Consider the following 15004-nt stretch of genomic DNA (forward strand, 5'->3'; position numbering starts at 1 on the left):
CTTCCACCTGTAATAGCCATGTATCTAAAAGCTACATAACAGAACTTTTCCCCACTGCTAGAGATAACATGGTTGCATACGCTGTCCACAGCATAATGTAATGTGTTATGGCCCAGGGGCAGTATCATGCATACATAATGAACACACAGACACAGATAGATAGTGGAAGTGGGTACGGGAACGTGCGCTCGACTCCTTTCTATTACCAGGGTCACATATCCAGTGACGTCTGTGCTGTACTAGGAGCAGTCTGTTGCCTACAGGACTGCCTCATCTGCAATAGCGACTCGATCAGAATTGTAAGCATTGCTGTCTACAGTATAGGCCAGAGAGCAGTCAGCAAGGGCCCACAGCCATGTGGTGTTGACTTGAGCTGCCCAGTTTGCTGTTACCGAATCAACAAAAAGCGTGTGCGGACCCTGTGATGATGCGTATGCGTGGTGCGGACAGAGAGCACTGGACCAATGTCTGTTGCCTACAACACTACATCATCTGCAATAGCGATTCGATCAGAATTGTAAACACTGCTGTCTGCAGTGTAGGTCAGAGAGCGGTCAACAAGGGCCCACAGCCACGTTTCATTGACTTGAGCTGCCCTGTTTGCCGTACGCGAAGGAACAAAAACCACGTGCGGACCCTGTGATGATGCGTATGCGTGGTGCGGACAATGTCTTTTGCCTAAACAAAGTAGGTCGCACACTGCTCGTCATACCAGCAAATAGCCCCATAGAACTCTGGATAATGTAGTGGCAACGGTGAGTTTGCCTATGCCACGAGTATGTCACTATAATGCCATCCCTGGACACGTGTTTCGAGGTAATTGCCTCTTGTCAGCAGGGAGCAGGTAGGTGTGTGGGGTGCCACGTAGACTGCCAAAATATTAAAGGTGAAATACCTCTTACGGCGCGCAGGTGCGGAACCAAGGCTCGTCAGCCCAAATCGCTTGAGGGAGCTTAAATACATAAACAAAGTAGGTCGCACACTGCTCGTCATACCAGCAAATAGCCCCATAGAACTCTGGATAATGTAGTGGCAACGGTGAGTACGCCTATGCCACGAGTATGTCACTATAATGCCATCCCTGGACACGTGTTTCGAGGTAATTGCCTCTCGTCAGCAGGGAGCAGGTAGGTGTGTGGGGTGCCAAGTAGACTGCCAAAATATTAAAGGTAAAATACCTCTTACGGCGCGCAGGTGCGGAACCAAGGCTCGTCAGCCCAAATCGCTCGAGGGAGCTTAAATACATAAACAAAGTCGGTCGCACACTGCTCGTCATACCAGCAAATAGCCCCATAGAACTCTGGATAATGTAGTGGCAACGGTGAGTACGCCTATGCCACGAGTATGTCACTATAATGCCAGGGATGGCTAACGCAACACATACTGTTCTCTTTACACATCGTGGCATAGGCGTACCCGCCGTCGCCACTACATTTACCACAGTCCTTTGGGGCAACTTGCTGGTGTGACGAGCAGTGTGCGACCAACTTTTGTACAATTTATTACGCCTCCCTTGAGCCAACGGGCTGACGAGCCTTGGATCTGCACCTGCGCGCCATGAGAGGTACTTGACCTGTTTTTAATTACATTTTGGCAGTCCACACGGCACCCCTTTACACTGACCTGCTCCCTGCTGACGAGAGGCAACTACCTCGAAACACGTGTCCAGGGATGGCTAACGCAACACATACTGTTCTCTTTACACATCGTGGCATAGGCGTACCCACCGTCGCCACTACATTTACCACAGTCCTTTGGGGCAACTTGCTGGTGTGACGAGCAGTGTGCGACCAACTTTTGTACAATTTATTACGGCTCCCTTGAGCCAACGGGCTGACGAGCCTTGGATCTGCACCTGCGCGCCATGAGAGGTACTTGACCTGTTTTTAATTACATTTTGGCAGTCCACACGGCACCCCTTTACACTGACCTGCTCCCTGCTGACGAGAGGCAACTACCTCGAAACACGTGTCCAGGGATGGCTAACGCAACACATACTGTTCTCTTTACACATCGTGGCATAGGCGTACCCGCCATCGCCACTACATTTACCACAGTCCTTTGGGGCAACTTGCTGGTGTGACGAGCAGTGTGCGACCAACTTTTGTACAATTTATTACGGCTCCCTTGAGCCAACGGGCTGACGAGCCTTGGATCTGCACCTGCGCGCCATGAGAGGTACTTGACCTGTTTTTAATTACATTTTGGCAGTCCACACGGCACCCCTTTACACTGACCTGCTCCCTGCTGACGAGAGGCAACTACCTCGAAACACGTGTCCAGGGATGGCTAACGCAACACATACTGTTCTCTTTACACATCGTGGCATAGGCGTACCCGCCGTCGCCACTACATTTACCACAGTCCTTTGGGGCAACTTGCTGGTGTGACGAGCAGTGTGCGACCAACTTTTGTACAATTTATTACGGCTCCCTTGAGCCAACGGGCTGACGAGCCTTGGATCTGCACCTGCGCGCCATGAGAGGTACTTGACCTGTTTTTAATTACATTTTGGCAGTCCACACGGCACCCCTTTACACTGACCTGCTCCCTGCTGACGAGAGGCAACTACCTCGAAACACGTGTCCAGGGATGGCTAACGCAACACATACTGTTCTCTTTACATATCGTGGCATAGGCGTACCCGCTATCGCCACTACATTTACCACAGTCCTTTGGGGCAACTTGCTGGTGTGACGAGCAGTGTGCGACCAACTTTTGTACAATTTATTACGGCTCCCTTGAGCCAACGGGCTGACGAGCCTTGGATCTGCACCTGCGCGCCATGAGAGGTACTTGACCTGTTTTTAATTACACTTTGGCAGTCCACACGGCACCCCTTTACACTGACCTGCTCCCTGCTGACGAGAGGCAACTACCTCAAAACACGTGTCCAGGGATGGCTAACGCAACACATACTGTTCTCTTTACACATGGTGGCATAGGCGTACCCGCCATCGCCACTACATTTACCACAGTCCTTTGGGGCAACTTGCTGGTGTGACGAGCAGTGTGCGACCAACTTTTGTACAATTTATTACGGCTCCTTTGAGCCAACGGGCTGACGAGCCTTGGATCTGCACCTGCGCGCCATGAGAGGTACTTGACCTGTTTTTAATTACATTTTGGCAGTCCACACGGCACCCCTTTACACTGACCTGCTCCATGCTGACGAGAGGCAACTACCTCGAAACACGTGTCCAGGGATGGCTAACGCAACACATACTGTTCTCTTTACACATCGTGGCATAGGCGTACCCGCCGTCGCCACTACATTTACCACAGTCCTTTGAGGCAACTTGCTGGTGTGACGAGCAGTGTGCGACCAACTTTTGTACAATTTATTACGGCTCCCTTGAGCCAACGGGCTGACGAGCCTTGGATCTGCACCTGCGCGCCATGAGAGGTACTTGACCTGTTTTTAATTACATTTTGGCAGTCCACACGGCACCCCTTTACACTGACCTGCTCCCTGCTGACGAGAGGCAACTACCTCGAAACACGTGTCCAGGGATGGCTAACGCAACACATACTGTTCTCTTTACACATCGTGGCATAGGCATACCCGCTGTCGCCACTACATTTACCACAGTCCTTTGGGGCAACTTGCTGGTGTGACGAGCAGTGTGCGACCAACTTTTGTACAATTTATTAGGGCTCCCTTGAGCCAACGGGCTGACGAGCCTTGGATCTGCACCTGCACGCCATGAGAGGTACTTGACCTGTTTTTAATTACATTTTGGCAGTCCACACGGCACCCCTTTACACTGACCTGCTCCCTGCTGACGAGAGGCAACTACCTCGAAACACGTGTCCAGGGATGGCTAACGCAACACATACTGTTCTCTTTACACATCGTGGCATAGGCGTACCCGCCGTCGCCACTACATTTACCACAGTCCTTTGGGGCAACTTGCTGGTGTGACGAGCAGTGTGCGACCAACTTTTGTACAATTTATTACGGCTCCCTTGAGCCAACGGGCTGACGAGCCTTGAATCTGCACCTGCGCGCCATGAGAGGTACTTGACCTGTTTTTAATTACATTTTGACAGTCCACACGGCACCCCTTTACACTGACCTGCTCCCTGCTGACGAGAGGCAACTACCTCGAAACACGTGTCCAGGGATGGCTAACGCAACACATACTGTTCTCTTTACACATCGTGGCATAGGCGTACCCGCCGTCGCCACTACATTTACCACAGTCCTTTGGGGCAACTTGCTGGTGTGACGAGCAGTGTGCGACCAACTTTTGTACAATTTATTACGGCTCCCTTGAGCCAACGGGCTGACGAGCCTTGGATCTGCACCTGCGCGCCATGAGAGGTACTTGACCTGTTTTTAATTACATTTTGGCAGTCCACACGGCACCCCTTTACACTGACCTGCTCCCTGCTGACGAGAGGCAACTACCTCGAAACACGTGTCCAGGGATGGCTAACGCAACACATACTGTTCTCTTTACACATCGTGGCATAGGCGTACCCGCCGTCGCCACTACATTTACCACAGTCCTTTGGGGCAACTTGCTGGTGTGACGAGCAGTGTGCGACCAACTTTTGTACAATTTATTACGGCTCCCTTGAGCCAACGGGCTGACGAGCCTTGGATCTGCACCTGCGCGCCATGAGACGTACTTGACCTGTTTTTAATTACATTTTGGCAGTTCACACGGCACCCCTTTACACTGACCTGCTCCCTGCTGACGAGAGGCAACTACCTCGAAACACGTGTCCAGGGATGGCTAACGCAACACATACTGTTCTCTTTACACATCGTGGCATAGGCGTACCCGCCGTCGCCACTACATTTACCACAGTCCTTTGGGGCAACTTGCTGGTGTGACGAGCAGTGTGCGACCAACTTTTGTACAATTTATTACGGCTCCCTTGAGCCAACGGGCTGACGAGCCTTGGATCTGCACCTGCGCGCCATGAGAGGTACTTGACCTGTTTTTAATTACATTTTGGCAGTCCACACGGCACCCCTTTACACTGACCTGCTCCCTGCTGACGAGAGGCAACTACCTCGAAACACGTGTCCAGGGATGGCTAACGCAACACATACTGTTCTCTTTGCACATCGTGGCATAGGCGTACCCGCCGTCGCCACTACATTTACCACAGTCCTTTGGGGCAACTTGCTGGTGTGACGAGCAGTGTGCGACCAACTTTTGTACAATGTCTTTTGCCTACAGGACTGCGTCATCTACAATTTCGACTCGATCTGAATTGTGAACACTGCTGTCTGCAGTGTAAATTGAAGGCAGTAGTGAGCACAGTCTTCCATGAATACTTTTTCTCACTTCCTCTTCACAAAATACAACAACATAAATTACACAAAACTCTGCAATAGATAAATCAAAACAATTCGAATTGCGATCTCTGCTGTCCACTGTGTACACTGTTAATCAGTGTTCTTTACCACTACCAAGAAGAATTTGGTCATTGTACTAGACCTATAAGTCATCTTAAAAACATTCTTCAAGCAAGTATACTAAAAGGCTATTGAGTATATTTCAATAGACGTTGTAGTTAGTTGCCTACTGGATTCTGTAATTAAACAACCACTCGATCTGAATTGTGAGCCCTGCTGACCGCACTATAGGCCAGAGGCAGGGGTCATTAATGCTTCACAGCCACGTGCCGTTGGATTCGGAAGCACGCAGTTGATTGCACCTGATCAGAGTGGATACACAGAAATCATCACAAACTTTAACTTCTGACATCCTCAATCACAGAATCAAGACCCCGTTTCAATGTTCTGACCTGCTGTACCACGGTGTACTCCACCGACTGCAGTCAACCAAGCCCAATAATCATGTGCAGCCGTTAGCTACGGAAGCACAGAGTCTGATGCACCTCAACGGATGGAGTTCTGTCAAAACCAAGCAGCAAGTAATATCGGGCATCGTCCATTCTGGGATCAAGAAATCGTTCCACTGTTGGGACCTAGAGTTGGTTACACATGGTCGAAGGGAGTACCTTCATCTGCACTCTCAGATGCAGTTCTACCATTGTCCATTCTGGGATCAAGACCCCGTTCCACTGTTCGGACCTGCTGTACCACGGTGTACTCCACCGACTGGTGTCAACCAAGCACAATAATCATGTGCAGCACTTAGCTACGGAAGCACAGAGTCTGATGCACGTCAACGCAGGGACTTCTGTGAAAACCCACAAGCAGCAGGTAATATCGGACATCGTCCATTGTGGGATCAAGACACTGTTCCACTGTTGGGACCTAAAGTTGCTTGCACCTGGTCAAAGGGAGTACCTTCATCTCCACTCACAGATGTATTTCTAAATTTGTCCATTGTGGGATCAAGACACCGTTCCACTGTTGGGACCTAGAGTTGGTTACAGCTGGTCAAAAGGAGTACCTTCACCTGCACTCTCAGATGCAGTTCTAACATCGTCCATTGTAGGTTTAAGACACCGTTCCACGGTTGGTACCTCTTCGACTACTGTGTTAGTAGTATACAGAGCACTTCACGGTGCTGGGCCTCAGGCTGGGCACTGTCTGCCTGTGTCGCGGTAGCCAGCGTTGATATCAGGAGCCTTCCCAGCTCGCAGACCTCGGACCAAAAGCATAAGCCGGCAAGTGGTTTGCCCTCTTTCACATACGACGGTGTCGAAAGGTGAACTGTGGGGCATATGTACGTCGCAGCGGCCATGACAGTTTCTGGGTAGCAGCAGGCTGAGAGCATTATTCCCGCAGCCACCTTCCCTCACGGCGTCAGCCTCGTGGCGGTGTAAGCTGCGCAGACCTGACAGACATGTTCGCCATTACGGAACAGAACCACACCCAGAGAAACGTGCCTTTTATTCATACCACTACGCTGGCCTTGTGTACGCCGCGCCAGCCCACTACGCTAAAGAATTGGGGGATGGGAGGGGGCACGTATGCGCTATGGTTTCGTAATTTTCCCTACTAACTGTACTATAATGGTTGCGTCCATTGTCGACTTCACTCAATAGACCATCAGTGTATGTTGACATGTAAATGTCGGTGCTCTGCATACTCAAGTCTGTCCGGCACGTCCCCTCAACACTTTGCATTGTATACTTTTATAATCGAGAATCACTTGCCACCTTCGCACATACTTTGATCCCATCTCTCCCCGCATTCTGCATTATGTGGCAGAGGTGCCATGCCATGTTTGGTTTGTGTACATGGCTAGCCACGGTTCCCACAGTACATAGTGTTGTTGTGTCTGCTAGGTGTACATGTTGTTTGTCATGTTGTATGTGATTATATAAGGTAGCACGTTTATTCACGAGCAGTGGTTTCTCCCATTTACATATCACTGTCTTAAAGAGGATACCGAAGTTTTTCTCACAGGTGAAAAGTGGGACCACATTGGCAATCATTCATTACTATGCAAGAATGTCCAACTGCACGATGCTTCTAAACTTACAGCCCCCAATCGTGCGTGCTTTCTTAAAAGCACGCCAACTCCCACAATCAGACCAACATTCACACAGCTTTCTAACGGCAGTTATCTGCTTCTTAATAACATGGACTGCTACGCAATGTGAGCTGGCATACCGTATGTCCTTACTGTTTCAAACCGGATAACTTCCTCTGGCAATCTCTATTCCCACCTACACAAAGTAACTCCCAAAGTTCAACTTGGCCTTCAATACCTACTTTGAAAACAGATTTTATTAAACGGAGAAAACTGAAAGCGCTTTTGTTTCAAACAGAAGTGTCCCTCACTTCTCCAAAAGTAATTTATCGACTGCAGATACAACGAACTTCAAGTAAAATACACTCCCTTTTAAATACGAACCTCCCATTACACTTTGTGAATTGTTACACAATTTTCAACACATCTGACAATAAGGTCTGGCACACTTTTTTAACATTGTCTCCTCCGACCTTCTCACAGACTTTCAAACTGTTTTAGTCTAATACCAGACTTAATTCATTCGATCATCTCTGGAATAACAGCAACAGTGGCCATAATTCTCGCTCTGTTTGCGGCCATCCTACTACTATTTTAGCTTGCTAAAAATGGCTACACTCCCTGTGGTAACAAGCATGTCCGACAGAATACGCCTCTACGCAAAGCTACATCAATACCGTGAAAAAATGGAACAACTTTTCGGCTGCCTGCCTCTATCTATTATCGGAGCCAGCTACAACATGACATTTATTTACACATATACAATCTGCATGCAACTATTTTTTTATTGCAAAACGTGCCCAATGGACTGGCGAATGGATCTATGCCTTGCCAACATCCCAGCAAACGCTCCCGATATCTAGATAAATGGAGTATCTTGAAAACTATGAACTTGATTGTTCGGGCAGTGGAGCAATGGCGGATGCAACGCAAAAAGGTATCCTGGCGGAATGGGATTTATGCGCAGCCACGAAAGACCTCCTGTAATGTGCGACCTTTGACAACATAGCAGATTGCCTGCCAATTCAAATTGCCGCGCCAACATTCGAGGAACATTACTATCCCTTCGAGGATGTGAATTGGATCGCTTCGCTTTTCTCACACGATGGCAACAATCGCTTCTTGGAACATTACACATCTCAAGCCGCTGAACTTCCGGACAGCAATCTCCAAGACTTGATAAGAAATTCACTTTTTCTTGGATTGATTTTTTCCAACTTTTTTGACTTTTTCCTATTACATTTTTTATAATACACTTCAATTGAACTATTTTCATATAATAACTTTCTCAGTATGCTTAGGCATTTGAACTCTGTTTTCATTATTGGCCCTTACCTCTCCACACTAGTCAGGGAAGGATGATGTATGGCCTATGCAAATACGCTATTTACTTGCTAAATTAGCTTAAACCCGACATCCATTTTGAAACCATATCTATTCTTTGTACACACGACTCTCTGCCTGCCTCTTATCCACGAAGCCCTTTCACACAAATTAGCTCATCCTCAGCATCTGCTCACGAACTGGCGATCAAGATCAAAAAACACGGAATTGTTTAGGAACTGGTTGGCACAGTATGGTATTCGTATCCTACCTTTATTTTCATTCTACAATCTAAAGTCATTCATGTCTAATAGGTATTGTTAATGTCACATGGAACTGTAACATGTAATGTGGAATTGACTGATGCAGAAGCTTAGCTTTGAATACAGCAGAAGCGGTTGGAGTTTGCCTCAGATAGATACCTTAGCTAATGCACTAGTGGTTCCATTTATGGCACTTACATAAAGACACTTTTTAGATAACTTGCAGACTCCATCGCTTTATCCCACACAGCCACTTTCTTAAACACACCTGATTTCACCATTTGTCTTCTGTGGCATTGCAACATTCTGCATTATATTCTTCACAATTATTTCTTTATTCCTCTTTATTCCTGCTTGCTAAAACACTCCATTCAAGTTTTCAGACCGGTAGGGGTGAGTAGCTTGCTTCCCAATCCCGCTATATTCTAAACCCATACTAACACCACTTGCACAGCTATGCGACAGCGGCCAGTATGCTACAGCGCCAGGAGCACATCAGTTTACAGCAATCAGCTCACGGTTTCATCCCTGAATGTACTGGCACCTCACCTTAGCACCATCTCACTCTGGTCAAAACAGCACTTTCACACCGCTAGGGGTGAATACTTCACTTCACACTCCCTGTATAGCACACCCTAACCACCCCAGAGAGCTCACATCGCTATACTCTAAACCCATACTAACACTACTTGCACAGCTATGCTGCAGCGGCCAGTATCCTACAGCACCCAGAGCACATCAGTTTACAGCAATCAGCACACGGTTTCAACCCGAGTGTACCGGCACCTCACCTCAGCACCATCTCACTCTGGGCAAAACAGCACTTTCACACCGGTAGGGGTGAATACATCACTTCACACTCCCTGTGTAGCACACCCTAACCACCCCCACAGACCTCACAGCGCTCCTACCCTCCTCTTTCCTACTCTTTTCATCCTTTTTTCCCCTTACTCACTTCAACGGAATCACAAAATGGCGGCCAACACTTCCTAGTTGCAACCACTCGCAGCGCTCACAACTAATAATCAGCAAGCTCGTGCTCGTAACGCCTCAGCCAATCAGATGGCAGAATTCCCAAATATCGATATCTGTAAATTTTGATATTTCTCAAAAACTACCGAATGGATTTACACCAAATAAACAAAAGCGTGCTTTCTAGACCAAGTGTGCTTTCTAGACCAAATTTGGGGCAAATCCATTCACCTGTTCGACCTGCAGCCTTGTCTAATATTTTCTATGGAAATTAACATGGAGAAAACGCGTTTTGGGACACCCCCCTTTTTCTCGACCCCCCTTGATGAATCACTCCCAAACTTCCCACATAGGAGCTGATATGAACAAAGAATTAGTTTGGAAAATTTCATGAAGATTTATCAAACGACGCCAAAGTTATAAGCAAAATAAAAAATGCTCTTCCTATGGAAACTTGGTCCTAACTATAACTACCTACTAGCAACCACCAGTAGGTAATATATATATAGATACATAGATCTTTCTATTTGAAAACACACTATATTGCCAAAAGTCTGGACCATGATGGGCACCTGCTCCTCTACCAGCTTTGGGCTGGTGGGAGGAGCAGGTGGTCGGGACCGAGGCAAATGTGAAATACATAGAACACATACCTATCTGGATCAGATACTTTGATGACCTATTTTAAATTTGGAATGGTCATGAAAAACTTGCCCTTGAATTCATCAATGTATTAGTTCAAAATGATTTAAATCTAAGGTTCACATATAAGATCAGTAAAACATACTGTGAGTACCTATATGTTGCTGTCACCATTAAAAACAATAAATTGACTACTTTCCTGTCTGGAAAGGAAACTGCCGGAAACAATGTACTTCACAGCCAAAGTCAACATCCTGCACCATTGATTTACAGCATTATTCATGGAGAATTTCAAAGGGTGTGGCACAATTGCGGTGCAGACAAAGATTTATCACTGAACTAAACTACATGACACAAAGATTCAAGGAGGTTAGTCCCCAAAGTACTACTAGAAGCTAAGCACAAAATAAAAAGGTATACGACCGGAAGATGTTCTTTTCAAGGATAACTTGAAAAAGAAACAAGGTACTAATCAAACACTTAGTTTGATTACCACATATAACAAGAAGTCTTACAGATTAAGAGCTCTTCTCAAACAACATAGGGGCCTGATCGAAGCGGATCCCGTAATATGATCCACTGTGGGTAATTTTATTTCTCTATCTCGTATAGAAGATCCAGGTCAATTAAGGACTTGCTATTGCACAGTTTTCCTAGAATCTACCCCTCCTACTTCATGTCTGGGTATGCGAGGGGGCTTTTTCAAGTGCAACTCATGTAAAGTGTGCGGAAAACAGTTGCAGTCAAAAGGAAATACAATACCTGGAATTGACAAACGAGACAAATCCGTAAATTTATTACATGCAGTACAGATTTTATGATTTATTTCTTGGAGTACCCATGTGGCCTCAAGTACACAAGCATTACTAAGTTATCCCTGAAAAAGAGAATTTTAGAAGATCTACGGGCCATAAAGAATTGGTATTTCATTTATTCTGTGGCAAGGCATTTCCATGGAAAACACAATGGGAACAGTGAAGAGCTGAGGTCTTTTGACATTGACCTTATAATGAAATACATCAGAGGGGGTGACAGAGAGAAATATCTGTGCATTCCGGAGTCACTCTACATAATTGATCTGAACACAAAAATACTGCATGTCCTGAATAGTGATGAAGAACTGGCAACACATATAGGAATGTAGAATTCTGATATGTAATAGTTTTTGAGTGTAACTATGAAGTCCCGTTCTCTGTGTCCTTATTTTAATATGTATCATCTAGTATGAACTTTTTTTCACCCATTCTTTCACCCCTTTTATTTCACAATGTTATTTCACTGACACATGATGACACAGACTTCGTAAAATAGGTGTACAAGTATTACAGGCCTCACAATAACAGCTCTCACTATGAAGAGGTTTATAACAGATACTAGCAGGGAGCATGTTTCAGATATTTAGGAACAGATATGATGTTACTGCTCATGATGACTTTAATTTGCTAATATTTCATGTGACCTTAATGATGGATGAAACTATGGTCACTTGTCCTTGGATTTATGAGTTTATATTAGGATATTATCCTTCACATGTATAGAATATTTGCTGTAAGAACCACCATCGATAATACTACAAATATCTTCGTATGACATCTGAATTTTGAATATCTACCTAGACCCATCTGGCTATTTGTTAGATTGGAACGGTACTTATCTGATGAAGAAACATTAGAATTCAATAATTCTTGTTTCAAGATTACTCTTGCCTCAGTATTTGATGTATGAGTAACTTGCTCTCACAATACTAGTCGTATATTCTTGTCTTTAATTTGTTCAGATTATGCTTAAGAAACCCGATAAAGTAGAATAATTGATTTGTAATCATTCTTGAGATCTGTCTTTAGCAATATGAGGAGAATAGTGGACAATATTTTGTACAATAATTTGTGACAGCTTTTAAAGAGTTTTTTCACATCTGTTGCTGCAAATATGTCACAGTTATTCACTTGGGTGAAGAACAATGTACGTTATTGTGTCATAACAATTCACATTTAGTGGTACTATGTCCATTGCATCAATTTCATCAGTCTAAGGCTATATCAATTGTAGATGTCTTCAGTAGGAAATAATTCTTCTATGCCCATGAATTTAGGACGGAATAGCATTTCCCTTTGTATAAGTCAGTACTCATATATCTTATACATTGATTTTAAGAAGTTCTATCATAGACATGATATGTATTTAACAATGTATTTATGTATTTCCATCTGCATTGCAATATGAAATTGTGATCCTTATATTGAGAAGGATATGATTAACTGCAGCACAAGACATTTCTTCTATGGCAATGATTCTAGGACAGAAAAGCAGTTGCTGCTGTATAGACTAGTATAAATAATTCCTGAAAACATTGTATACATTTGTTCCAACAAGTATAGTTATGGACAAAATATGTAGCTAACATTGTCTTTGTGCAATTTCGTTTACATTGCGACATGAAATTCTGAAGTATGTCTTCTATTTCTGGGATTGTTTAAAATGTATTTCTATGGTGTGTTTGTCACATTACATAAGTTAACGAAGGCTGGTTCAGCCGAAATGTATTGTTTGTACACAATAAAGTAATGTGCATCGATTTGTTGTGACACATCATCCTTGTTCGCAGTGGATTTGAGTCCTGTTTTATTTAGGATGGTTGTTGTTTACCATCGCTGGCACAAGCACCCAGAGGCAGCTGTACAGCATTTAAGCAGCAAAGTTTGGTTGATAAATATATATATATATATATATATATATATATATATATATATATATATATATATATATATATATATATATGCCACAAGATCCCAAAAAAGGAGAGTCGACGCCGTGTCGTTCAGTTAATCCACTTTAATGTCAGCTGTTGATGTTAGAGGCGTTTCGCATGTCCAGCAGGCTTGTTCACTAACAATTCAATAAAGTTTTTTCTTCATTTTAACTGAAACTTTTGCGTGTCATGTGAGAACTACAAAAACATAAAGGGTGAAGACAGACTTGTAGTTTTAACTCAAACTTCGTCATTTTACCAAACAGTATCGAGCCTTCAACAAATTATTGATAAAAATCAATCAAACAATACGAATGCAAGTACCATCGATGTCTTAACTTCTGTACAACCCACATGATAAATACTGGATTATTGGCATTACTTAATTATAATTTTTCTGATAATTTGCGACTTAATTAATTGCGCCGTGCGCGAGCAACATGAGTTGTTCATCTATATTTTAGAACTGTTACTAATAATAAAACAACTCCATTCACTGCCCCAGTGGGCGATATGTCAGTTATTCATTGTCAACATGCAACGGTCACGTGACCGAATTCCCGTTGTTGCTTAATTTATCCACAAATAATTTCATTTTGTTGCCCAACACCTGGCCTTATTGAAACCAAATATTGTATTAGTATAACCCCAGTGGGCTGATATTAAATTCCAAAATTGGGTGTACTTTAAATTGTATGCAAGAAACTGATCTTTACAATACCTTTTTCCTGTCTGTTTCTACCCTCTTGTGCAAAATGTGAATAAAATAAAACAGTTAAAAAGAAAGATAGAATCGAAAGGATGGTTACAGATATGTATGGAGATCTTCTTCCATGTTCAGTCCCATTAGGGTCTTCGTATTGAGTTTTATAATGTAGCTAGATTGTAGCCTGCGAAGTGCTTTTTGGCGATCGCCTCCCCTGATGTTCACTGGTACAGCATTGATCACGAAGTATGACAACCCTTTTGTGTCACTGTTATGGCATCTCTCAAAGTGACGAGCAACTGGATAAGCTTTATCCACATTTTTAATTGCTCGTATGTGTTGCAACACTCTCTTGTGCACTTGAAGAATGGTGCTGCCTACGTACTTCAGGCCACAAGGGCACTGAAGCACATAGACAGTGAACTCAGTTTTACAAGAAAATTGACCTTTAATTTTCTGTTCTTTCTTCATAAAACTTGGAGTATAACTATAGGTGTTCTTCGCAAAAGGTACATGCCTTACATTTTGTGCATTTAAGGAACCCGTTTTTTCTGACTAGCCATGATTTTCTCGTTGTCGTCTGAGTTTTAGTATTTAGTGTATTACTGACTAGAGCCTGTTTGAGGGAACGAGCAATTCTGAAGGTAATAAGGGGCCTTCTTTGCACACATTTTTTCAAGTCATTTTGTTGGTTATTGAATGTAGTAATCATCCTGCATTGAGAATTCTCATTCTTTTTGTTCTTATTTTTGCTAGGGTTAAAGAGTATTTCTTCCCTAGATTTTTGAGTTGCCTTCCTCATTGCTTCTTGAATACACTCTTCGGAATATCCTCTTGTAGAGAATCTTATTTTAAGGCACTCTAATTCCGCGTCCAAATCTTTGTTCGTGCTACAATTTCTCATTGCTCTAAGACATTCCCCATAGGGGATGCTCCT

This window comes from Triturus cristatus, chromosome 7 (genome assembly GCF_964204655.1).
Source record: "Triturus cristatus chromosome 7, aTriCri1.1, whole genome shotgun sequence".
NCBI lineage: Eukaryota > Metazoa > Chordata > Amphibia > Caudata > Salamandridae > Triturus > Triturus cristatus.